This window comes from Pocillopora verrucosa, chromosome 3 (genome assembly GCF_036669915.1).
Source record: "Pocillopora verrucosa isolate sample1 chromosome 3, ASM3666991v2, whole genome shotgun sequence".
NCBI classification, from domain to species: domain Eukaryota; kingdom Metazoa; phylum Cnidaria; class Anthozoa; order Scleractinia; family Pocilloporidae; genus Pocillopora; species Pocillopora verrucosa.
This window is the reverse complement of record NC_089314.1, coordinates 3,737,628-3,747,119: the sequence shown is the minus strand read 5'-3', so window position 1 is coordinate 3,747,119 and position 9,492 is coordinate 3,737,628. Positions and strand designations below refer to the sequence as shown.

The 9,492-nt window shown below is 39.8% G+C and overlaps 1 pseudogene; it reads right to left on the bottom strand.

Moving 5' to 3' along the window:
- Window positions 1-2,350: 2,350 nt before the first annotated feature.
- Window positions 2,351-3,695, bottom strand: LOC131774489 (beta-1,3-galactosyltransferase 5-like; annotated as a pseudogene).
- Window positions 3,696-9,492: the final 5,797 nt, after the last annotated feature.

Sequence of the window (9,492 nt, the reverse complement as noted above, 5' to 3'; positions counted from 1 at the left end):
AAAACATAAGAAAACCCTAAGCAATAAAGATTTACTATTTTGTCAATACTGTCCTTTTCATAAGGTTACATGTGCAATACTGACAACAAAATAATGAAAACTATCTATGGACTGGAGAGTGCCCGTTACTGGACAATGATTGCTGATCGATACATGCACTACACACACTGTTGTTTATGTTCCTACATGTTACAGATTAACTGATACCCCTCTTTAGTTTTAGTGGTTAACGAGCTTAAACACTAAACAGCATACACATATACATTTGGACCATGGCAACTGCTTTCCCCAAGCTCGTCTTCGTCAATAACACCATTTGAAAGCCAGTACGGACTGCACTCTTCTCTTTACAGTGTTAAGGGAAATTATAGGCGCATAGCATCAAATACAAGATCCTGCAGTGTTAACTTAGAAACTCTTACTTAGTACACACTTTATTATCGTTTTTCTCTGGTTTATTTTCATCAATCAGTCTTTCGTTAGTTAATGATTATTACATAATAAGTTTTTTATCTCCAATCAGTTCCCGTTTAAGGACATGTATGAGAGATTCGATTTCGATCATCGCTACTAGATCATCGCTATTAGTTTGTTGTTATATGCTATCGCTGTCAGTAATTTGCTATCGTTAGAAGCTAGACAAAAGTAAGTCTTTATCTCCTTCACATTTACACATGTTTACCTTTTTCTGTATTATTGGTGTAGTTCTCGTATTTAGTTTTCTGTACAATCGCTTCATTTTTAGTTAGGTTAATGATATATTTTGCAACGCATTTTTCTTAGTGTAGTTTCCGTTGTATTTTCTTTTAGTTCGAACCACGCAACCTCAATCACTACTTCGATCAAGCATTCGCAAATACGTCTCAGCGCTATCTTCTACAATAATTAAAGATCATTTCACACTCAATGTGCGTTTGAATTGTCTATCCAGCCGCTCAGTTAACCTTCTGAAGTTACATGTAGAACATCAAAACCAAACAAAGCATGATATCTGTGAAGAGGAGAGACTCTAAGAAAGCCAATCTCCCTCGAAAGGGTTTTGAAACACTGGTTGCGTTTTTCCTGCTCCTCCCCGCCATTTGTGGGATTCCATCCTTCAAATCGCTTTTCTCCCAAGGGAGTCTATAAGGCATCCAAAATCCAATATTTAAACTGGCAGATAAACTCCTGAAATTCAATGGGAAAAAAAAATTATTCACAATAGCGAAGATGGGCCATCTTACCCGCTCGGATTGCCCGTATTGATCCCGCGCAAGAAAAAAAGTTCGTGGAGGGGACTTACAAAGTTCGTTACTTTTGGACAATGTCAACGACGAAGTCGCTAAAAGCGGCAGAGGACGGTCTATACAAAGAAGAAGTTAAACGACTTCCCGGGTTTATTGTGCTACAAACACAGTTGGCTTTCTTTCTCGGCTCTCGAAATAAAAAAGTCATTCTTGATTCTTATTATAGCGAAATCTTTTTGCCATATAATAAATCCGTTATTGACCAAGCCAAGAGAATATAAACTATCTTGACTAAGCTTATTCTGTCAAGATGGCTAGATGTTAACCTCGTTCTATTTCTGCGTTTTTATGGACCTCGACCTCGTCTCGGTCCATAAAAACGCAAAAAGAGAACGTAGCCAATATCCAGCCATCTTGACCTCAACTTGGTCAATAGCCCTTATGAATATATTTCATGTAGACCCATACAAATCTGGCAAGAGAGGACAATACAAAAAAATTCACTTCCGAGCCCGGATTTTGTCTAACTTATAGCTAGCTCAGTGGACATTAGGACTAATTTTTTTAAACTTTTAGGACTTTATTACATTTAGGACAGTTATTACATTTAGGCCTTCAACAAAAGTAAAGTGAGGTATTTTTACTGAGAATTTGACTTTTTTTACTTCCCAAGAGCGGTGGTAGATATTCCCATGCAAACTCTTACACTTCGCCATGAAACTTATTTTCCAAGATCATCTCACAGCTGGACCTTGGGCTGCCTGTGATCAGTCCAGCTTATCAAATCGATCTCAAAGGCGTCCGAATACGTTTTTGACTTATCTGACTTTAAATAAAGTGATTTGGCGGATCAAAGTTGCGATTTTTGGCATGCTACCAGCTATAAAAACCCTATGTCCTACATTATTTAGTTGACCTTGGGTCAGTTTTGAGTGGGCATTGCTTCCTATCGATGAACTCATCTAATTGATGCTCAACATCTAATCTATTATCGTTGGTTCGATGATATCGAACATGAATTTTGATGCTGATCATATTATATTTTGCATTTGTTGTACAAAATAAATACCAAAATAAAGTTAAAGATTGTTATTATGGTGATATGACTATATGAAAACAAAACCGTAGTTAAACGAACAAATCCCTCGTTCGAATGGAAGAGGTGAGTTTCTAAAGAAACTGTGCTGCTTCGAAGGTGATTTGTTTTTATCTCTTGAGTTCTTGATGTAAAATGACTTCCGTAGAGAGTTTCTGAAACGGGCATTTCTAGCGTTATCCCTTTGTCAGTCAAAACAAGAGGGCTGTGAGCAATTGCAGATCGACGAAGAACATATATTTAACTTAATAATTGTATTGAAATGAATACAAAACTGCTTGCATTTATTACGGTATTGAACTAGTCAGGGAACATGAGTGTCTTGAACATCTTCATCTGGCATTCTTCTCCTACATCATGCCTGACTAAAGTATAATTTGTTGGAAACACAAACAAATCCTCGTGGATGCCTTAACTCAAATCCGTTATTGTTTGTGACACTTATTCCGTTCCTGTCTGCAAGCATGCCAACGTAGACATCGTCCAGTCGAAAGAACGGAAAAGAAGAGAACGTTTCGACAAATGTACTTACAACATCGTGAGATAAAATATAACCAAAACCGGGGCAGAAATCTGGATATCTTGTCTTGTCATATTCTTCGTAAGTTACCTTCCATTTTCCTCCCCTGAAAGGAACATTATTTGTGTAATGATTGCCAGCGTAAAGCTTTTTCTTCGGCGTGTGGGGCGCACTCAAAAAGGAAAGAACTCTTGGAATATGCACAAACACGTCGTCGTCCAGCTTCAAAAGAAATGAGAAATTACAATACGTTACTGCCCATTCGAAGCCCATTTGTATCTTTCGGGTTTGATTCCAGTAGTGTTCGTAATAGCTAGCTCGCACAAGGTCTTTATGAGCCTTATCTTCTTTTAATAATGTGACTGATACAGCTTCATCTCGTGTTTGGCCGACGAGGAAAACCGTTGTCCATCTTGGTCGAAATGCTCTTTCGAAAGCCCAAGTCTTGCGAATAAGATTCCTTCTTTGAAAATTACCTGGAGCGGATGAGATAATCATAAGAAGATCGTAATGTTGCATACAAGATCTCCTGGTTGTAAGAAATGTTCTGTGTTTAATTTGCGGCGAAATAGAAGTTGTTGTTAAGGGACCCTGTTGAGGTTGTCGGGGCTGTTGTCAGTCGTCGCAAATCGATCTTCTCCATCTGTCGATCGACTTCCTCTCCTGAAGCTAAAGAGGTGAAGCGATACTTCCAAACATATACTAGCTGGAAAGATACATATGTTGTCATCCCAAGGAATAAAGCTAACAAAATTTCTTCGTCTGCTTCTAACCATTGCTTTTGAAACCGAAAAATATTTATGAGGGAATTCACGCGAACAAAGGATGTGCACAAATTCAGACAGCACTGCATAGATATGCAAATCAAGATGACGATTTTCTACTAATGCAAATATATCTGCTTCAGTTATAACAACTGGGACAAATTAAATGCCATCATTTAAACAAGCGATCCTACCAAAACATCAGAACAGCTGTCATTCGAATGTCATGCTGCTGTGTACACTTGGATTGACACAAAGTGTATTTATTTATGCCATATTATTGGTATGATTCGCTTTGAATTCAATATCATTAGAATACAGTGTCGCTCGCATGGCGCTATATCAACAAGCGAGTTCTGGAGCTCTTAATTTTTCCCCTGATTACTTCTTCCATTGTTGATTAATAGCATTTTTATGACTTCAGTTATGGAAAAGGCGATTATTTTCACGATAGGGCAGGAAGCTTGCGATCGTTTATTAAACCGGGACCCTGTCCATGAAAGAACAGCGAATCGATGCTATTTGTTGTATTCCGTGCAATGACTGTGATTCCAAGTATACTGGACAGACCAAACGTCAGTTTGTTATACGTTTGAAAGAGCACCAAAAAGCGGTCTTCTGTTGCAAAAAAGAAAGTTCAGCTCTGTTGTAATACACATGCCTAATCATACAATTGAATGGGATACTTCTAAAATTATCACCACTAAGCATGTTCATTTTATCACTAGCGCCTTTGTCTGGAAGCCGGCTACCTTTAAAATAAGGAAAGGGGAACGGGGAAAAGAAGGACGGGGAGAGGGGGAATGGGGACTGGAGAAATCTTTAAAATGAGGTATCTTTGAAAGTGGGAATCTTTAACACGGAGAATCTTTTAAAGCGTGGAATGAAATCGACCAAATGTATGAGCGGTCTGTGGAAAAGTTGCTCTTTCTCCAAATATGCCTTGTCCTACCACATCTTGACCGGATAAATCTTCCCAGTCAAACTGCGGTAGGCCATCAAAACGATCTAGTTCTAGCCAAAGGAAAGTTCCTTTGGCTTTTGCCGATAAACGTTTGACTTAAATTCAGTTATGTTGACCGTGCATTAACAAGACTGGGAAAGAGCAAAGTGTTGCCTGTCGCGTCAGGGAGAATTTGGCTTTTCATAGGTTGTTGTACTTTGCTCTGTATGTATGTATGTATGTATGTAGTGGACATATTTATTTCTTATGATTTTTTGGGTAAATGGTAATGTATGAAAATTCCGGTTACACATTTGACAATAAAGTCAAACCAATTGAAATCAGGAACAAAAAGATCATAACACTAGCATTAGACACAAAGGATCTTTTAACAACATTTTCCCAGCTGTTGAATGTCATTGAACCTGTGCACGGGGTTCCTTTGTACTCACGTGAATTGTCTGCATGTTACTTCCCACAATGTTATAAAATAGTATCATTTCCCTCTTAGCTCATCAGTAATTTGCTGCACTACCTGTCACCGTCTCTGAGTCGTAGGTCTAAAGTAATATTAACGATATCGACTTAACTTGCGACGAGGCGCTCTATTTTTGCCTTTGTTGTTTACCTGTCAACAACGATTTTATCTTGTGTCATGCTATAAATGTGTGTCAATCAGATTTTACCGAAAATTCATGCGGCTGTCGAAGGGGGAAAGTTAACAGGAGCGCAATGTACATGTTTACTTTGAAGGGAAAAAAGGTGAAATTGTCTCTGCTTGATCCGTCGATCCGTCGACCAGTCAGGAAAAAAGGCCAGATTATGGACTACGGGCAGACGTTGCCCGTTCTCCGTCGCCCGTTCTCCGTTCCTCGTTCTCCGTTGCCCGTTGCCCGTCGCCCGTTTCCCGTTCTCTCGTTCTCCCATTCTCTGTTTAAAGGTAGCCTTTGGAAGCCTGAATATCAACTCTGCCAACGCTCCTTTAAAATCATTTCGATGGCGGCTTATTACCTGGACGCCTATTTACGCTCACCTCAATGCAGAATCTCTGAAAAACAGACACCATTCCAAGAGATTAAAGAAATGGTATCCAAGAAAACTTCGGCATTCCTTTATCACTAATGTCAGTGTATACGTAGAGATCGAAAGACATCAATTATTCAGACTAGACTGCCTATGGAAGACCGGCGCCGGAGTATGTGCTTACAAATGATACGTCAAGCATGGTCTGACAGGCAGAGTCCCGAAGGATCTATCTGGAATCAGCGAATCTAGCCTCCACCGACTCTGGGTACAGGTGTAAAATAAAAAATAAAAGCTTCACATAGGACTGTGTAACATCATGGCGACCGGTCGAGCACTGCCGAGCTCGCTGAAATATTTTGTGTTCTCGCTCATAGCGGCTTAATGATACGGGAGAAAGTCGAAAAACAACTCCTATACGGACCAGCTCATTTGGGAAAAAAAGAGGAAGGAGAAGAACGTCTGGCCGCTTTAATACCACTGAAGATGAGCTTGAGCTTGAGAACTCGAGCGGGTTGCGGCAAAATGTATTTATTTTTCAGAATTCCATATACAGCGAAGGATACGAGGACCCTACAGCTTAGCTGAATTGTCTTAGGTGGCGATGGACAAACAAATCCAGGGCCTTCAAGTAAGAGAATGCCGAAAAACCCGTGTAAGGAGTGCGAGAAAACTGTTCGGTCAAACCAAGAGGCCTTGTTGTGTGTTCATTGGTAACACTTGGTCGCATGTTAAATGTATAGGCCTAAGAAAGGCTGAATTCAAGTCGTACAAGGTTTGCCCTAAAATACAATGGACCTGCTCTCTATGCTTGCTTCCATTTAGCCAAGAAGAATGCTTGAAAAATTGTCTACAAGAAGAATTTATTTCGATAAATAACAGTGTGGAGGAAGATGATTATGCAAATAACAATGCTGGCGAAGCTGTTTATGCATGTTTAAGAAGCGGGCCCTGACAAAGACCTACAAGACCCTCGAGACAATTGCTGTCGGGGTGAAGATAGGAAGCAATGATTTGTTAGTTCTGTCAATCTACAGGCCCCAAAACAGAAAAAGGAGGGAAACGAGTCCAGCCTCCAGGACCTTAAAAGTGTTGAGGAGGAGCTTAACCACATCTGTCAGTGGGCGTGTTCCAAAAGCAGTCTGTCATCATTTTAGGTGACCTTAATCTGGACAGATTGAGATTGGATCGTGCTGAGGAGAAACTTCTGAAGGACCTGGAAGAAGTCATAATCTACAGTGCATGATAACTGAACCCACTCGAGTTACAGCTCACTCGGAGTCACTTTTGGACGTTATTCTAACCAACAATCCTGAACTGTTCAAGAAATGTGGGGTTTATTATCCAGAAATGAGTGACCACCATATGGTGTTTGGAGAAATGATGGAGAAAGTCCACAAAACACAAGACTCGCACTACCACTTTCCGGCAGACAAAAAGTACTGATTTCGAACAGCTTAACCGGGACTTGGAGGCTGCCCCCTGGCATGTAGGAGAGATTTTTTGTAATGTGGACGATCAATATGATTATTGGAAGGGACTGTTTGAGAGCGTTGTGGATCAACACGCACCCACTAAAAAGAAACGAGTCAGGGAGAAAGATCTACCCTATATGACTCCAGAATGGAAGCAAGCCATTCGAGATAAGAGAAAATTTGCAGTTCAATTTGCAAAGGATCGCTCCCTTGAAAACTTTGAGCTCAAACGAAAATACAAGAACATTGTAAAACGGGAACGTAGAAAGGCAATAAAGGCCTATTGGTATAGAAAATCGGAAGAGCTGAAATCTAAGCCCAGCGAGTTTTTAACACATTCAGGCCATTCATCAGTACAAAGACAAAAGACACCAATGCTATATGTTTGAAATCTGAAGATGGCGAGGTCGAGAAAGACCAAACTGTGGTGGCTGAACTCCTAGCAGGCCATTTTAATACGGTGGCAGCGAATATAGGAGGCAACCATATCACCAGCCTAACCGAGAATGATCATAGGAACCACAGTAGTGTCAAGGCTATTGAAAGTGGTTACAAGGGGAATAAATTTGATTTCAAAGAATCTAACAAAGAGGAAGGGCAGTGTGCTCTTTAAAAATCTCAATGTAAGAAAGTCGTATGGGTGGGATGTGACAGCACCACCAAAACTCTTTAAGGGAGTGGCTGAAGGAATGGCACATCCCTGACTAGACTTTACAATAACTGTATTGACTTAGGCGAGTGGCCATCTGAATGGAAGAAAGGCGAATGGACCCCTGTATTTAAAAAGGGAGACAGACAAGACAAATTGAACTATTGTCCAATCACTCACTGATATGTGTGGACCAGAGTTTGAACACTTACTCAGCAAACAAGTGACCAGACATTATGAGTCCCTGCTCTGTCCCACAGGATGACAGATTATAGAAAACAACACAGCTGCTGAGACAACCCTGCCATGATGTTGATTGAAGGACTGGAGGTCTGCAGTGGACAGAAAAGAGCTGGTAACAATATTTATCTGCTGACATGAGTAAAGCCCATTTGACTCGTTTAAGCTATTCACTCACTCTATAAAAAAGCTGGATGCTTATGGTTTTAATAGCAGTTCACTTGAACTGATTAGATCCTTTTGATAGCAGGCTAAACATGAGTTATAAAAAATAAATAGCCACAAGAGTGAATGGGAAGAATTATGGAACGTGGTTGTCCTCAGGGATCGTCATTTGGCCCTTCCTCTGGAACAGGTTCCAAAATGATATGGGCATTTCAGATCCCCTGAACGCTCTATGCTGATGACACCAATTATATGTGGACAGGAAAGAAAACCTATGAAGAAGTTGGAATCTACTCTAGTGGACTCAGGGTCAACAAGCACTGGTTTATGGTATAGGGACAACTTCCTCTTGGCAAAATTCCCAAGATAAGTTTCAGTCTCTTTACGATTAACCCAAGAAATATAGATGCAGATAAGAAGGGCAGCGGTTTCTTCACCATCGCCAATGACGAGCGAGATCATGAAAACTGAAACAAATCAAGCTATTAGGAGTTAAATATAGACAAGAAACCTTAACTTTACAACAACACATAAGCGAAATATGCACTAAAGCCAGCCAGAAAGTAGGAGTCCTCATGCGCTTGCGCAACCTAACACCATGCCAAGACTAAGCTCTATACTGTTATTAGAAAAACAGCTATAATGTCACATTTAACATACGGTCATTTAGTTCTGGAACTTTTGTAAATCTTTTCAGATGGGTTGAAAAAAAACGAAACGTATCCAAGAGCGAAGCCACTGCGTGCGGTCTTCAAAACAACAACCAGAGAACATATGAGGAACACTTCTTAAGCGTGCTAAGTTTACCTACCGCTTGCATAATAGACGCTTTTACAGGACATAGCATACTAATGTATAAAGTAAAAGAACTATCTAGTACCTAGCTACATATCTGAGATATTACTCGGAAAGGGGTACTCGTTATAACCTTAGGAATAGTGAACTTGAAATACCACGATTTAATACTATACGCTATGGTAGAACACACACACTTAGGTATCACGGACCATATATCTGGTCCCCAAATTAGAAAATGGTATGCGTGAACTACCAAGGCCTTAGCATACTTTAAAACTAAAATCCGTAGAGTTGACCTGGCCAGCCTAGTGGAAGGACAGTGGCAACTGCTGCAATCTTTTGCAGCACAAGGTGATTTTTTTAATTATCTGCCATTGTACAAGTATTTTATATTATCTGAACATTGTTAATATTTCTAAATATTTTTAAATTTTAATGCATAGTTTATCGGCTATACTGTTACTTATTATGATACTGTACATTAGTTTTTTTTACTAGTTTTGTAATAGTAGGTGTCCCCAATTAGCTCTATGAGCTAAATACATTGACACGGTAATAAAGATTTATGATTATTATTATAACTCCGGTCGATT